Here is a 13,703-nt window from a genome sequence, read left to right on the forward strand (position 1 = left end):
TAGCATTTTGGTTCTGGACTTCCAAGTGTGTGGGACAAGACTGATATGCAAATAGATATTTCTCCTCTGTGAAAGGTACAGTGAGCTAAAACGTGGTTCTAGACCCTCCAGAGTGGGCACCTTCCCAGAGAACAGGTTATTTGGCCATGTTCGTTCTCAGTAGAGGGGCTCCCAGACCTCTTTGTGTATTTTTAGGAACTTGGGTTACCCACCGAAGTTACCCATGGTAATCCAGACGTGGACCCCTTGCTCACTGTGCTTAGAGTAGCACAGCTCCAGCTCTCTGATGAGGCCCAACGTTGCTGTTGGCACTCTTGTTCCCAGCAGAATTGCCTAGAATGTTGGTGCTGCACTGCCCAAGTAGGTATGACCAGACTGATATGCAAATGGATATTTCTCCTCTGTGAAAGGCACAGTAAGCTAAAACGTTGTTGTAGGCCCTACCGAGTGGGCATCGTCCCAGAGAACAGGTTATTTGGCTGTGCTCATTCTCAGTAGAGGGGCTCTCAGACCTCTTTGTGTATTTTTAGGAACTTGGGGTTTTACCCTAAGTTATCCAGGGTAATCCAGATGTGGACCCCTTGCCCACTGTGCTTAGCGAGGCACAGCTCCAACTCACTGATGAGGCCCAACAAGGCTGAAACATGTGTCTGGGGTTGCTGTGGTACTCTTGTTCAGAGTAGAATTGCCTAGCATTTCGATGCTGCACTGCCCAAATGGGTGGGACCAGACTGATATGCAAATGGATATTTCTCCTCTGTGAATGGTACAGTGAGATAAAACCTGGTTGCAGAACCTCCCGAGTGGGCACTTTTCCAGAGAACAGGTTATTTGGCTGTGTTCATTCTCAGTAGAGTGGCTCCCAGATCTCTTTGTGTATTTTTAGGAACGTGGGGTTCCAACCTAAGTTACTAATCCAGACGTGGCCCCCTATCTCACTGTGCTTAGAGAGGCAAAGCTCCAACTCAATGATAAAGCCCAATAAGGCTGAAACACGTGTCTCGTGCTGCTGTTGGTACTCTTGTTCAGAGGAGAATTGCCCAGCATTTTGGTTCTGGACTGCTCAAGTGTGTGGGACAAGAATGATATGCAAATGGATATTTCTCCTCTGTGAAAGGTACAGTGAGCTAAAACGTGGTTGTAGACCCTCCCGAATGGGCACCGTCCCAGAGAATAGGTTATTTGGCCGTGTTTGTTCTCAGTAGAGGGGCTCCCAGGCCTCTCTGTGTATTTTTAGGAACTTGGGGTTCCAACCTAAGGTACCCATGGCAATCCAGACGTGGACCCATTGCTCACTGTGCTTAGAGAAGCACAGCTATACCTCACTGATGAGGCCCAACAAGGCAGAAACATGTGCCTGGGGCTGCTGTGGGCACTCTTGTTCAGAGTAGAATTGCCTAGCATTTCGGTGCTGCACTGCTCAAGTGGGTGGGACCAGACTGATATGCAAATGGATATTTCTCCTCTGTGAAAGGTACAGTGAGCTAAAACGTGGTTGTAGACCCTCCCGAGTGGGCACCTTCCCAGAGAACAGGTTATTTGGCCGTGTTCGTTCTCAGTACAGGGGCTCCCAGACCTCTTTGTTTATTTGTAGGAACTTGGGGTTCCAACCTAAGGTACCCATGGTAATCCATATGTGGACCAATTGCTCACTGTGCTTAGAGAAGCAGAGCTCCACCTCACTGATGAGGCCCAACAAGGCTGAAACATGTGTCTGGGGCTGCTGTCGGTACTCTTGTTCAGAGTAGAATTGCCTAGCATTTCGGCGCTGCACTGCCCAATTGGGTGGGACCAGACTGATATGCAAATGGATATTTCTCCTCTGTGAAAGGTACAGTGAGTTAAAACATTCTTGTAGACCCTCCCGAGTTGGCACCTTCCCAGAGAACAGGTTATTTGGCGTGTTCGTTCTCGGTAGAGGGGCTCCCAGACCTCTTTGTGTATTTTTAGGAACTTGGGGTTTTACCCTTAGTTACCCAGAGTAATCCAGACGTGGACCCCTTGCTCACTGTGCTTAGAGAGACACAGTTCCAACTCACTGATGAGGCCCAAAAAGGCAGAAAGACGTGTCTGGGGTTGCTGTTGGTATTCTTGTTCAGAGGAGAATTCCCTAGCTTTTCGTTGCTGGACTGTCCAAGTGGGTGTGACCAGACTGATATGCAAATGGATATTTCTAGTCTGTGAAAGGGGCAGTGAGCTAAAACGTGGTTGTAAACCCTCCCGAGTGGACACCTTCCAAGATAACAGGTTATTTGGCCGTGTTCGTTTTTGGTACAGGAGCTCCCAGAATTGTTTGCACATATGTAACGGACCTGGACATTTCATACGCCTTCAAATTCCTGCCAACTTTCCATCCCTCCCTCCCCCAGCTGGGTCTCCTTTATTTTCTTTCCAATCCCGTTTGTTTTGTGAGTGCAGTGTATTGCTGCTTACAGGATGCCTGGCAATGCTTGCCTGGGTCCACATGTGTAAAAAGTGACAAAGCACTCTGCTGTCTGTGCTCCACAAGGTTCCCCGCCAGCCAACACTGTGTTATGAACGCTCCTTTTTTAACGTGCTATTCCAACCTATGGGTTTGTTCGTTGGGAAAGTGGTTGATTCTGACTTTATCGCTATAGGGAATGGCACTTGTTTCGTATCATTCATATTTACCCATGCAGTGCCATACTACACAGTGTATTCCCAGTCATCATTGTAAGAGCATGGCCCCCTGACAGGGAAGTTCAATTTTTTTATTTAGCTACTAGATAGCGATGTAAGCACTGTTTCAAAGCTGAAACCATTGCCATGGGTAGTAAAGATATGCGAGTTATTGAATGTTGGAGGGAACACTCAGCCTGTGGATATTGTTTGGCTTTTTACCCATCCATCAACTGCCCAAGTTCATGCTAGTGTCTATGGCCATTCTCACCCACTACCTGGCCCTCACCGTCCAAATCACTCCCCCTAGGATCTCCATGTGCTAGGTTTGGGCTTTCTGAACAGTCTTCTGAAAGGTAATGGCTTCATTGCAGCTATAAATCAACTCCTGATGTATAAAAAGACCCACCTAAGTGCTCCTCCAGCCACCACATGATCTATTAGCATTATTGCTACCCTTGCATCTGTTCTTTGCACTGAATTGATGTTAAAACAAGCATTGGAAAATAAAATGGTGTTGCATCTTGTATATACATTTGCAAGGCACTGCCATAGTATGCCCATGTTCTGATGACATTTGCCAGCTGTTGCCATCTCATCAGAGGGTAGCACTACTATGGCAGTCTGCAGAAAATGCCCATGCAATGGCTACAAAAAAATCCCAAACTGCTGCCTTGACTAGGCTTGTTTTTGACTGCTGCTGTCAGGCTTAATTGAGAGTTAATTTGCTGCCTGCATAGGCTGCATTTAGGAATTGTATGGTCTTGATTTTCTGGTCTCTTTCCATATGTCTTGTGTAACATGTGTTGGTGGCTCAAGCCAATTGCGTTCATCCTATTAAGCCTCGACCATGCTGTAAGATTAGATCTAGCACTTTGGCATTTGAATCTCAGTTGCACACTGCTACACCAGGGTAATTAACCCATTGAGCTATCCTATTTGTCATAGGCGTCCCTAGAGGGGGGAAGAAGGGGCAATCCCCCCCATAGGCTGCTTTCCCCCCCCCCTTTGGCAAATAACTCTTTCCAGGAGCCTTAAAGGTGCTCCTACGTTCAGCCGTCATTCATGCGTTTCTAGTTCTTTCTTCTGGCCTTAAAGGGACACCACGGGAATCAATGGGCCATGATTATCACTGGGGTGGGGGCCATCACTATTTAAAGCAGGCTACCTACATGCTGTATGCACTATTGTTTTCCAAATTGGTAGCTTACACTTGTCTTGAAAAAAATAAAAATAAACGTTTCCAAACTGAAACATGCTCTTAAACTTACATTCACTAGCTTTCTTTGAAATGTGTTATTTTTTTGTCGGACCACCACACAAATACCCTGTGATTTTTGTGCCCCTACCTTTGTGTTTTATCACAGGATATATTTCCAAAGCGGAAATATGCTTGTCAACCTGCTCAATCCCAGATAAATGCTTCTATTGTGCTGATAGCAGTTATTAGGAAATTGAACTGTGGGTGCATGGGTGCCACCATTAGATTTTCACTATGGGGGCAGAAATCCCCCCACCCTCACCCTGAATATAAGTAAACTACCACCCCAACCCATCCCCTGGCCGCACACATTTTATAGCACTTGTCTATTTTAAAAGTCATAATATTTGCAGCCAGTTTTAAATACATAACATCTTAGCAACAGTCACTCAACCTGCTTAGCTACCCTGGTAGCCTTCTACTGTACGACATGTCTCTAGGTCCCTTAATGTGTTCAAAATTGCTGCATTAACAAAAGTGCACTTCATGTACATGACTTCAAAGTCAACAGCATTTAATCGCCAGCTACACTAACCCTGTGCATAGATTCATTGACAGTGTACCAGTGGCGGCTTCTCCATAATGGGTGAAGGGTGCCGACCCACGGGCACCCTCGCCCATTATGGAGGAGCCAAGGAGCCAGCCCAGTGTAAGCACTTAGCACTCCCTGAGTTGCTTTTTGAAGCTGATGGAGCGCTCCTCTGCTGGCTTGAACTGTTAAAGGAAAACGCGGTTTCCATTTGACAGTTCTATTCCCCAGCCTTGCATAACCAATGAGCCATGCAAAGCCGGGGGCATTTTGCTTCCTCAACATTGCATGGCCCATTTGGGATGCTAGCTGAGGCACTGCATGTTTTTTATGTGCGATGGTAAGCGCTATTGTGATTCCTCGCACAGTCAAACAGAGCGGGCCACTTCATCATCTGAGCTCCAGCTCTTGTATGCATGTGCATAAGACAGGAAGCGCTTTTTGCTTCCTGCTTCCTGTTCATGCTATGCAGAAGCTGGAGAGCTAAGGGGTGGAGGGGGACATCAGGACCGGGGCAGAAGGTATGTTAAGGATGTGGAGCTTATTTTGGCAGGAGGGATATTTGTGTATCAGCCAAAATCAGCTCCCTCCGCGAGGCACTTGGGAGGCCCAGAGAGGCAGGCATGGTCTTTTATTTGACTGTCCTCTTCTATGATAGATGTCTAGTAAAAAATACCATGCCCACTTCTTGGGTCTGCCTGCACACATAATCACATTGTGTGTGTGCGAGGTGCTGGGGACCCAGAGGGCAGGCATGGCAATTTTTGCTAGGCTTCTATGCTAAAGCAAGCATGTTAAGTGTTATGATGTGGCTAGACTGGCATTTTGATGCAGCCAGTCTAGCGAATTCTTATTGTGGTATGCCATTTGTATGGGGCATCTTTGATAAAGCAAGCATGATAAGTGCTATTGTGTAGCTAGACTGGCATTTTGGTGCAGCCAGTGTAGCCATTTCTTATTGTGGTATGCCATTTGTATGGGGCATCATTGATAAAGCAAGCATGATAAGTGTTATTATGTGGCTAGGCTGGTATTTTGGTGCAGCCAGTTTAGTCATTTCCTACTGTGGCATGATATTTTGTATTGTGCATCTTTGATAAAACAAGCATAATACATTTTATTATATTCCTAGAATGGCATTTGAATGCTGCCAGTCTGGACATATTTTCTTACTGTGACAGGGCATTTTTAATGGTAAAGCCAACTGGAGTATTTTCTGACATGGGGATACTGCCATATTTTGTCATAACAAGCATGGACATGATTTCTTATAGTATCATTATTGGCATTATGCGTAAAGCATGAACATGCGCTTAAATGGGAATACTAGCATATATTGGCGCAGCCAGCGTGGAAATGTATGGTTGCAGCCAGCGTGAAAATGTTTTTATACTGGCATATGGAGTAGGTAAATGTAAACTGAAAATGTGTTGGCGAAATGCTCCTCTGCACCTAGTGACTTGCATTTTTTGGATTTTTCATGCACCATCTTACAAAATCAATTGCAAACTGCCATTTTATCGAATTTATTTTACCATTTTAAGCAACAGCACTTACTTAGTTCGGGCTGCCTCGCTACGCCCTTTCACACTGGCATATTTGGGGGGGAAATATGTATACCACTCCAATTAAAAAAATCACCAGCCACCACTGGGGGGTACAGCCAGAAACTGAAAACTGTGAACAATTCTGCAGGGGCAAAATGAGATTCCTGCCACCGTTGCTAAAGAACCAAGGGAGCAGTTGTCTCCTTTCCCCCTGTACTTCGCGCCATCATGTGATATTTCATCTGTTATACAAACTGTCCTTGACTATCATTTGAAATGGAGGTATGAGGGATATCTCTTCTGTTAAACTATTTTTGACTAGCTATTATTTAAAGCTGAGCCTGAAGTGATATCTCTTCTGCTAAATACCACTTTGAACTGCACATTATTTGAAGCTGTGCTGGGAGTGATGTCTGCTTGAAGTAAAATAATGCAGTCTCTTGACGACTGCAACAACATTTTTGTAACTGTTGAACATGAGTTCATTTTTTAAGATTTATATTAACTTGATGCAAAACATTTATTGCATTAAACATTCTCTGAGCATGCTTAATCACACATGTATTTAACCAGATTGCTAAAATATAGGTATACTTAAACCAGTTTGGCCTGTTGACACTTATTTGGTGTGCCACCACCCCGCCCCACCATGTTGTATTTTTGCCCACCTGGATGCCTCCCTAATACTGATTTCTAGTAACCCCACTGCTATTTGTATGTGAATCAAGCAGGACCTTTCTCCTTGGCGTGGGCGTCTTAATACCAGCTTGTCCCTTTGAGTGAGCAAAAACGTTTGCCATTCTCCACATTTTTGACCCTCTGTTTTGCTTCAGACATTGGTGACGTGGCATGCTTCAAACCCCCAGAACGGTATAATATGTCTAAAACTTACTCCGTGCAATGTACATTGCCCCTTTTTTGTGTTTGGTGAGCCGAGGGATTTTTCAGAACTGTATGTCGAAGACCAAATAGCAGCCATTGTTGTTGTGCATTAGTTATTGTTGGTTCGTTATCCCTGTTGTGGCCCCTTGTCCCTCAGGTAGGGTTTGTTTGAAACAAAAACATGACTTTTAGCCACGCCCACATTCCAGAAGCCCCACCCCCGACACCATTCTTTCATAGAAACAAAAACTGCAAAGGGGGAAAAAATCGCACTAGCAGTTATGTTTTTAACTGACCTATATTCGTTTTTAAAAAATCAAACTGATTTATTAAAATAAATATATATCATTTAAGGCTAAAATGACATTTCACAATACAAAAATATATACTATACATTTTTTTTTACCTTGGAATGACGAAATTCTGAGCTGGTTTTGACAAAAATGGATCCACTGATGCCAAGTCAGACCTGCCTACAGTTGAAATAAAAAATACTGAACTTTCTGGTATTGGTGGTACACGACTAACACCTTTCCTAGCTATTAGACATTCTGCCATTGTCATATCTCAGTGTTAAAAAGGGTCGTTTTTAACTATATAGAAAGAAATGTAACAATTGTAACTTATAATGATCACTTTTAATAAATGTCATCTGGGCAAATCAAAATATATATAAAATCTTCCTCGATTTGATGGAAGAACAGGGCTTATGCCGTTCACAGTAGATGTGCCACAGATAAGTCACTGAAGGATAAACTGATTCGTCAAGAATCACACACTTTTGTTAAAAGATAAAGTTAGGATCCACACAGGTCGCCGACGTATGGAAGTATCCTTATTTTGAAAGAATCCAATTATTCAGTACCCATTTTGGAAAGTGGTCAAGGTTGACTGAAATAATCATTTTTGAAGACAAATGAGATAATACATGTAGGGATCTTTTGAAACTGGCCAGAAACATACAGTGTGTCTCATACCTACAGCTATCAGATTAAAACTAGGTACTAAATTGAGATTAGGGAAGAGTGTCATAGTTATAGGTCTGTTTAGCCTATCAATTGTGACTATCTTTTAGCCTTGAGGATGTCCTATGGTCGAAACACTTGTCTGCTTTTTTATTGCTAACAAATGTGTTTGTGGCTGCTAGGTTGATAATACATTTGTTTGGTGAATTATTATGAAATATGGAAACTAATTACATGTCATGACTGATGCGTATGTTAGAATTTATTGTCACATTATTTGGGGGTTCAAGGCCACAACTGTGTTGGCCTTTAGAACCAGACCATGTTGATCAAAATTGGATCAAAATATCATCATCAATGAGTGTATGCATGTATTTTTTTGTGAATACACTGGTAAGGCGCAGTGTCACATGATGTATTGCAAACATTTGAAACTGTTTAGGGTCTGGGCACGGCTCTGTGTCACTGACACCGCAGCCAACCATACTTGCACGGCAAGTGATCAAATTTAAGATAGAATACTAACTGCCCAAGCGCACCAGGGACACAAGATACCCCAATAAACAAGCTATATTATACGGATTTGAGACCAATTCACCACTTAAGGACTTGATCTCATATTGTATGTGTGAGTCAGGAACATTCCTCTCACTGTGCTGACAACACTGTTCATTGCAAAAGCTTGATTACCAGCAGGGGATCCAAGCTTCATAGCTTTATTCCCCCACCCCCACTGAGACAGCTGTGCACATTATAAATATGTAGGTCTCTCTCTCTTGCCCCGTAGAAAGGCTAGAGAAACCTGAAGTATCCATGCCAATCCTGGAGGTTAGGCAGGTCTGTGTCGAGCTGTTCAGATTTTAACTAGATGTGCATTAACTCACTTGCCTAACTTGCCAGATCAATAGATGGCCGCGATCCTTTATTTCTAAACATGTGTATTCGTTTTTAAAGCAGCTGTAAAATAATTCTAAGAAGCTTTATTTTAAGCTTTGAATGTCAGTAAATCCTTAGAATAGCTTAGCAGGTGAAGAACAGGCAGCAGAGATCTAGCTGCAGGTTTCAAACAAATCACTGAAGCTGGCATGTTCACCCACCGAGCCAACATTCCAAAAGAAATGCATAGTGAGAAAAGGTGAGAGTGATTCTGCAACCATTGTATAAAGTGCACACCAATAACAGAATGGTATATTGACATTTTTAAGAAATATTGTCAATATTGTCCAGGAAAAATAATTTTGTAAGAGCAGGAAAGTTTAAAAGCTGATTAAGGCATTAAGTTGACTATTGACAAAACAAACCCTACCAACCTATAGAGGCATATGCTAGTCATAAAACACTACCAGATAATATTTTACACCAGAATCACATTAATTTTGTGAGATGAGATTTCGGCTGAGCCGAATACTCAAACTTGCGACTGACTTTCCCTGTTCCTCCTAGCCTTTTATAGAAACTTGCCTTTTATCAAATCTCCCTATTTCATCTTTGTTGTTTTACTCGGTAAGCATATCATGCAGTAGTATTATAGACATCCTGCTCACTTACACAATAGTGGAGTTTAATGTTCACATTGAAATTCAGAGCTACAAGAAGCATTCTTGAAGGTCAATGTGCGCCGGGAATCCATGAATGGCGTAACTCTCACTAGAAATTGGTTTGCTTGAAAGCTCTACCAAGAAGGGACTACATTCCAATACAGCTTTAAGCATTGAGAAGTGGTCCCATAACATGTATGACACCTTCCATCCAGCCCTTAAGACTTACAGTTCAGCTTTTCCCAAATGTGTTTACCGCAAAGCGAATGCAGAATGACACTGGCTAAAAAGCAAACACTTGACCACTAATCAACTTTTTTCCCACCACTTCCTCCATACGCAATAATGTGGTTGTGAAGCAGAGATGCATATTCCATTGCACAATAGAGCTCAGATGTAAGTAGTGCATCCTGTGCTGATTGTTTCTCTGCATTCTGGTATTTGTAGTTTTGCTTCTCATTTATCATTGCAGAGCTGTAAGTGACAGAATGCAAAAAAGGAGGCATACCTGGGTGCTGTATTCATGGGTGACACTGCAACAAGGAGGTGTCAAAGGTCTGCTGTGGCTTGCTTGTATTATTAATAAAGGTTGCTTTCTTAATTAATTGAGGGACCCGTTTCCAAGACTTGCCTTGAAAATGCAAATGGGCCATCAAATTTAACAGCCCTAACATTAGCACTTTGCATGCACAATGGGTACTTTACTTTTGAAAGTGTCACAGCAAGTGTACTTGCCCCCATGACAACGTGTCCATTAATTGCTGCCTGCTGGGCAGCCCTTTTCTGACAACAGAGCTGTAAATTACACCTCTGAGGAACACGTCAGGAAGCCCATTCAGCCATGGTTGACACACAGCTTCCAGGGACACGGGCCCTCCTGTCGTAACTTCCCTGGCTTCTGAGTCTTGAAACTCAGACTGCTGTTGTCCCAAGAGACACATCAAATCCGAATTCATTGCATCTTAACCGGACAACCGGACAGCCATCAAAAAACAGAGTCAGTCCGGTCGAAATCCGGGCAGGTGGCAACCCTGCACACAGGACTTCCCCGTCACTCGTTATGGGGACACAGGCACACACACAAAATGATCCAGCCACTCCGTCGCTAATGAAAGAACCCACGTGCTGGCATGGGATCCGACCGTGCCAATGAGCTCTGGCATCCTCATCGTTATTCACATGGTGATGTGTACACGCGTCACCGGGTGAGTGTCCGTATGCGTGCAATGCATGCACGTGGTACCTACTGGCACAACAGTACCTCACATTCTTACAGTTATGTTGCATTTGTATATAATTGTACTCTGACCTGCAGGCATCTAAACGCTACAATGTTTGCAGTGCATTTAGTATGGTCCGGATTCATTAAAAAAAGTTCCTTTTAGGTAGAACCATATGCTAGGGAGAATGATTAACCAAACTGTAAGCTGCATACACAATTCCTGTACACTGGGAAAAAGGCACACTGATAGGGACACTTCGGCAGATGTGTCTGGGTTTCAACACACAACATAAATCAAGAGTTGGTCCCAGTCCCTCTGGCCAATGGGCTGGTTGTCCAAAAGGCTGCATGGATTAAAGCAACCCCCCCATTATCACAAATATCCAATGCACCAGTGAACTAAATAATTCCTACGACTTAAAACTGATCTTACGGTATGTCACACCCATGTGGTGCTCAAAAGGCCTTGCCTCTACATTTGTTGTCAAGCAGAACATGAGCAGTGGGATATTATGGCTACAAAACCCATACACTCCTGTTCACCCCAACAAGATGCTTTTGGATCATCATTTGTATTTCATAGCACTATAATGTTAAGCACCTGGATGGTCCATGCCAATGTTGGCAATTTGACCCACTCCAGGCTTTTCAGAAATGGCGCTTTGCTATCTGGAACTTGTAGATTTCATATGTTAGGTGATGAATCTGAACTCATATTTTCCAGATTGCAAAGTAATTTGAACTAAAAAGGCAATGATGCCCCAAAGTGCCACAAGTTACTTTCAGCCACATGTTAACTATGTAAAACTGTGGCAAACTGGATTCTGCCCTGCAGAAGTACAATAATGAGTAGAGGCTAAAATGCCCACTCAGCCCTCACACTGCTACAAACCAAGAGCCAACACAATCATAAAGGTAAAACAGGCACAGTTAAGAGATATACCTCCATCGCATTTGGGTGTAACTTGGGCTGAGGGAAGGCTATGCTCTTAAGAGGGGCGTAAATGTGATCCAGTAGGGCCCCAAACTACACAGTCCAAAATAAAGGGAATGTCCAATCAAGGTTATATACAAATCAATATACTGAATCAGATACACCATCTGCTTGAAAACTCTGTACAGAATCTATCCCTGTGGAAAGAACATAGAGGATGCAAAAGATATAAGAATGTAGTACTCTGAGTATGAATACAGGGGAGATAGGAAAACTATTAATCACAAAAAGGAAATGTCTTTGAAAAAGGTGCAAAAGTGACTTAATCAGTCGCTAGGACCCAAAATGGACAAGCGGGCAGTTATTTGTCGATAGTACCTTGATTCTGGTCTTTGGTGGGTCGATGGCATTGGACTCGGTTTCAGGTAGTGGTGTGAGCAGATCAAGCGCAGTTTGGGTATGTTGGATCATGTGTGCCCAAGTGGCAAGCAAGCATCAAGCAGATGTGATTTATTAGCTCTGTGCTGTTCGAAGGCGACTCAGCAAAGTAGGTCAGGGTGCTTACCAGGTTCTGTTTGAGGTCGGTATGGGTCAAGTCGGATTGTTGCCACCAGAAAGGGTCGATGAGTGATGCTCCAGTGGTTTGAGTCTGAAGATGGCAGTGATTTGAATCAGTGATCTTGTTGCTCTGGTGTGTGGTTCATAGGAGTGGCAGTTTAAGAGCAGTTTGGGTCGAGTTGTGCCATAACCCTGTTAAACAATATTCGCATAAATATCATCTGATTATGAATATTGTCCTAAGCCATTTCACATTTGTATTAACACCTGCAGTTAATTAGAATTGACTTCAAATGCCATTTTGGAAAATATCCTCCATCTTGATTCTAACTTCTGCCCTCTGTTCAGTATTGATTAACCATGTTTTCAGCTGCCAGACCTTTGGGCCTATGTCAACACTGGGGCTGGCAGAGCAGACTATTGGTCATGTGCAAACAGACCTTGTAGTCAGAATGAACTCTCATTCAAAGTGTTATCTATGTCTACAAAACTCATCCTCCCTCAAACAGTGATATAGAATGCATGTAAACTAATGCTGTGTGTTTTTGAAGGAATCCTTTGTACATTTTTTGAAACAGGATTTACTCTGAAAAGCTAAAGATCCACACAGCTGACTACAACAGTTTGTCAGTATGTTTAAGGAACCTTGGAGCCAAAGTGAACTTCAATTTAAAGTGTTGTCTGCAACAATAGCCTCAGCCATATTCAAACATAATAACTGAATGGTAGACAAACTAGAGCTAAGTACCTTAGCCATAAGCTATTGAATTTGTTTCTTGAAACTAGGATCACCTAAGTTGGAGAACCAACAATACCATTAAATCTTCAAGGATGGGACAATTGATTGATTGATTGATATTTTATTTCTATTGCGCTCGTACACAAGTTTTTCAGAGCCCGACAAGGCAAGGGAGGGGAACAGCGGAGAAAAAAACAGCGATCTTGCTAGGCCCAGTGACATTGAGAACGTGCAAGTGCATGGGAGAAGAGGGAGGGGAAAAGTGCATGGAAGGGGGGAGAGGTGGAAAGTGCGAAGCAGAGGAGAAACAGATAAATAACAATAAATAAATAATAAAGGCAACAAATAGTGGTAATGCAGCCAGCAATTTGCAAGTGCTAGGTTTAAGGCAGCAGGCAGGGTAGGTCTGATAAGTGCAGGAAGAAAAAGGGGGGGCTGTATGGTACAAATACAGACCCCAGTGCAAGGGGTGGCCCGGAGGCAGTGCAGGAGGGTGGCAGGATGAGCAGGTACCTGGGCCCAAAAGACAGAGGGTAGCCAGGTGCACGGTGCCAAGAGAGAACAGATCAGCAGGGGAGAGGGGGAGCGAAGGCAGAAGAAATGAGGAAGGTCTTGAGGGGCTTCCGGAACCAGAGATAGTTCGCCTCAAGTTTTAGAGTGGCAGCGAGGCTGTTCCAGATGGAGGCCCCAGCCAAAGACAGAGATCTACCCCCAGTTTGTTTCTTAGAAAAATGACTGACCCTGAGTGAGTTGGAGGTAGAGGAGCGAAGAGCTCGAGAGGGGAGGTATTTGCGGAGGGATCGCTGAAGGTATTTTGGACCCAGGCCCCAGAAACCCTTGTGGACAATGCAGAGGGTTTTGAATTTAATCCTTGCATCCACTGGGAGC

Source organism: Ambystoma mexicanum, chromosome 12 (assembly GCF_040938575.1).
Source record: "Ambystoma mexicanum isolate Mex_15411 chromosome 12, UKY_AmexF1_1, whole genome shotgun sequence".
In the NCBI taxonomy this organism is placed as follows: domain Eukaryota; kingdom Metazoa; phylum Chordata; class Amphibia; order Caudata; family Ambystomatidae; genus Ambystoma; species Ambystoma mexicanum.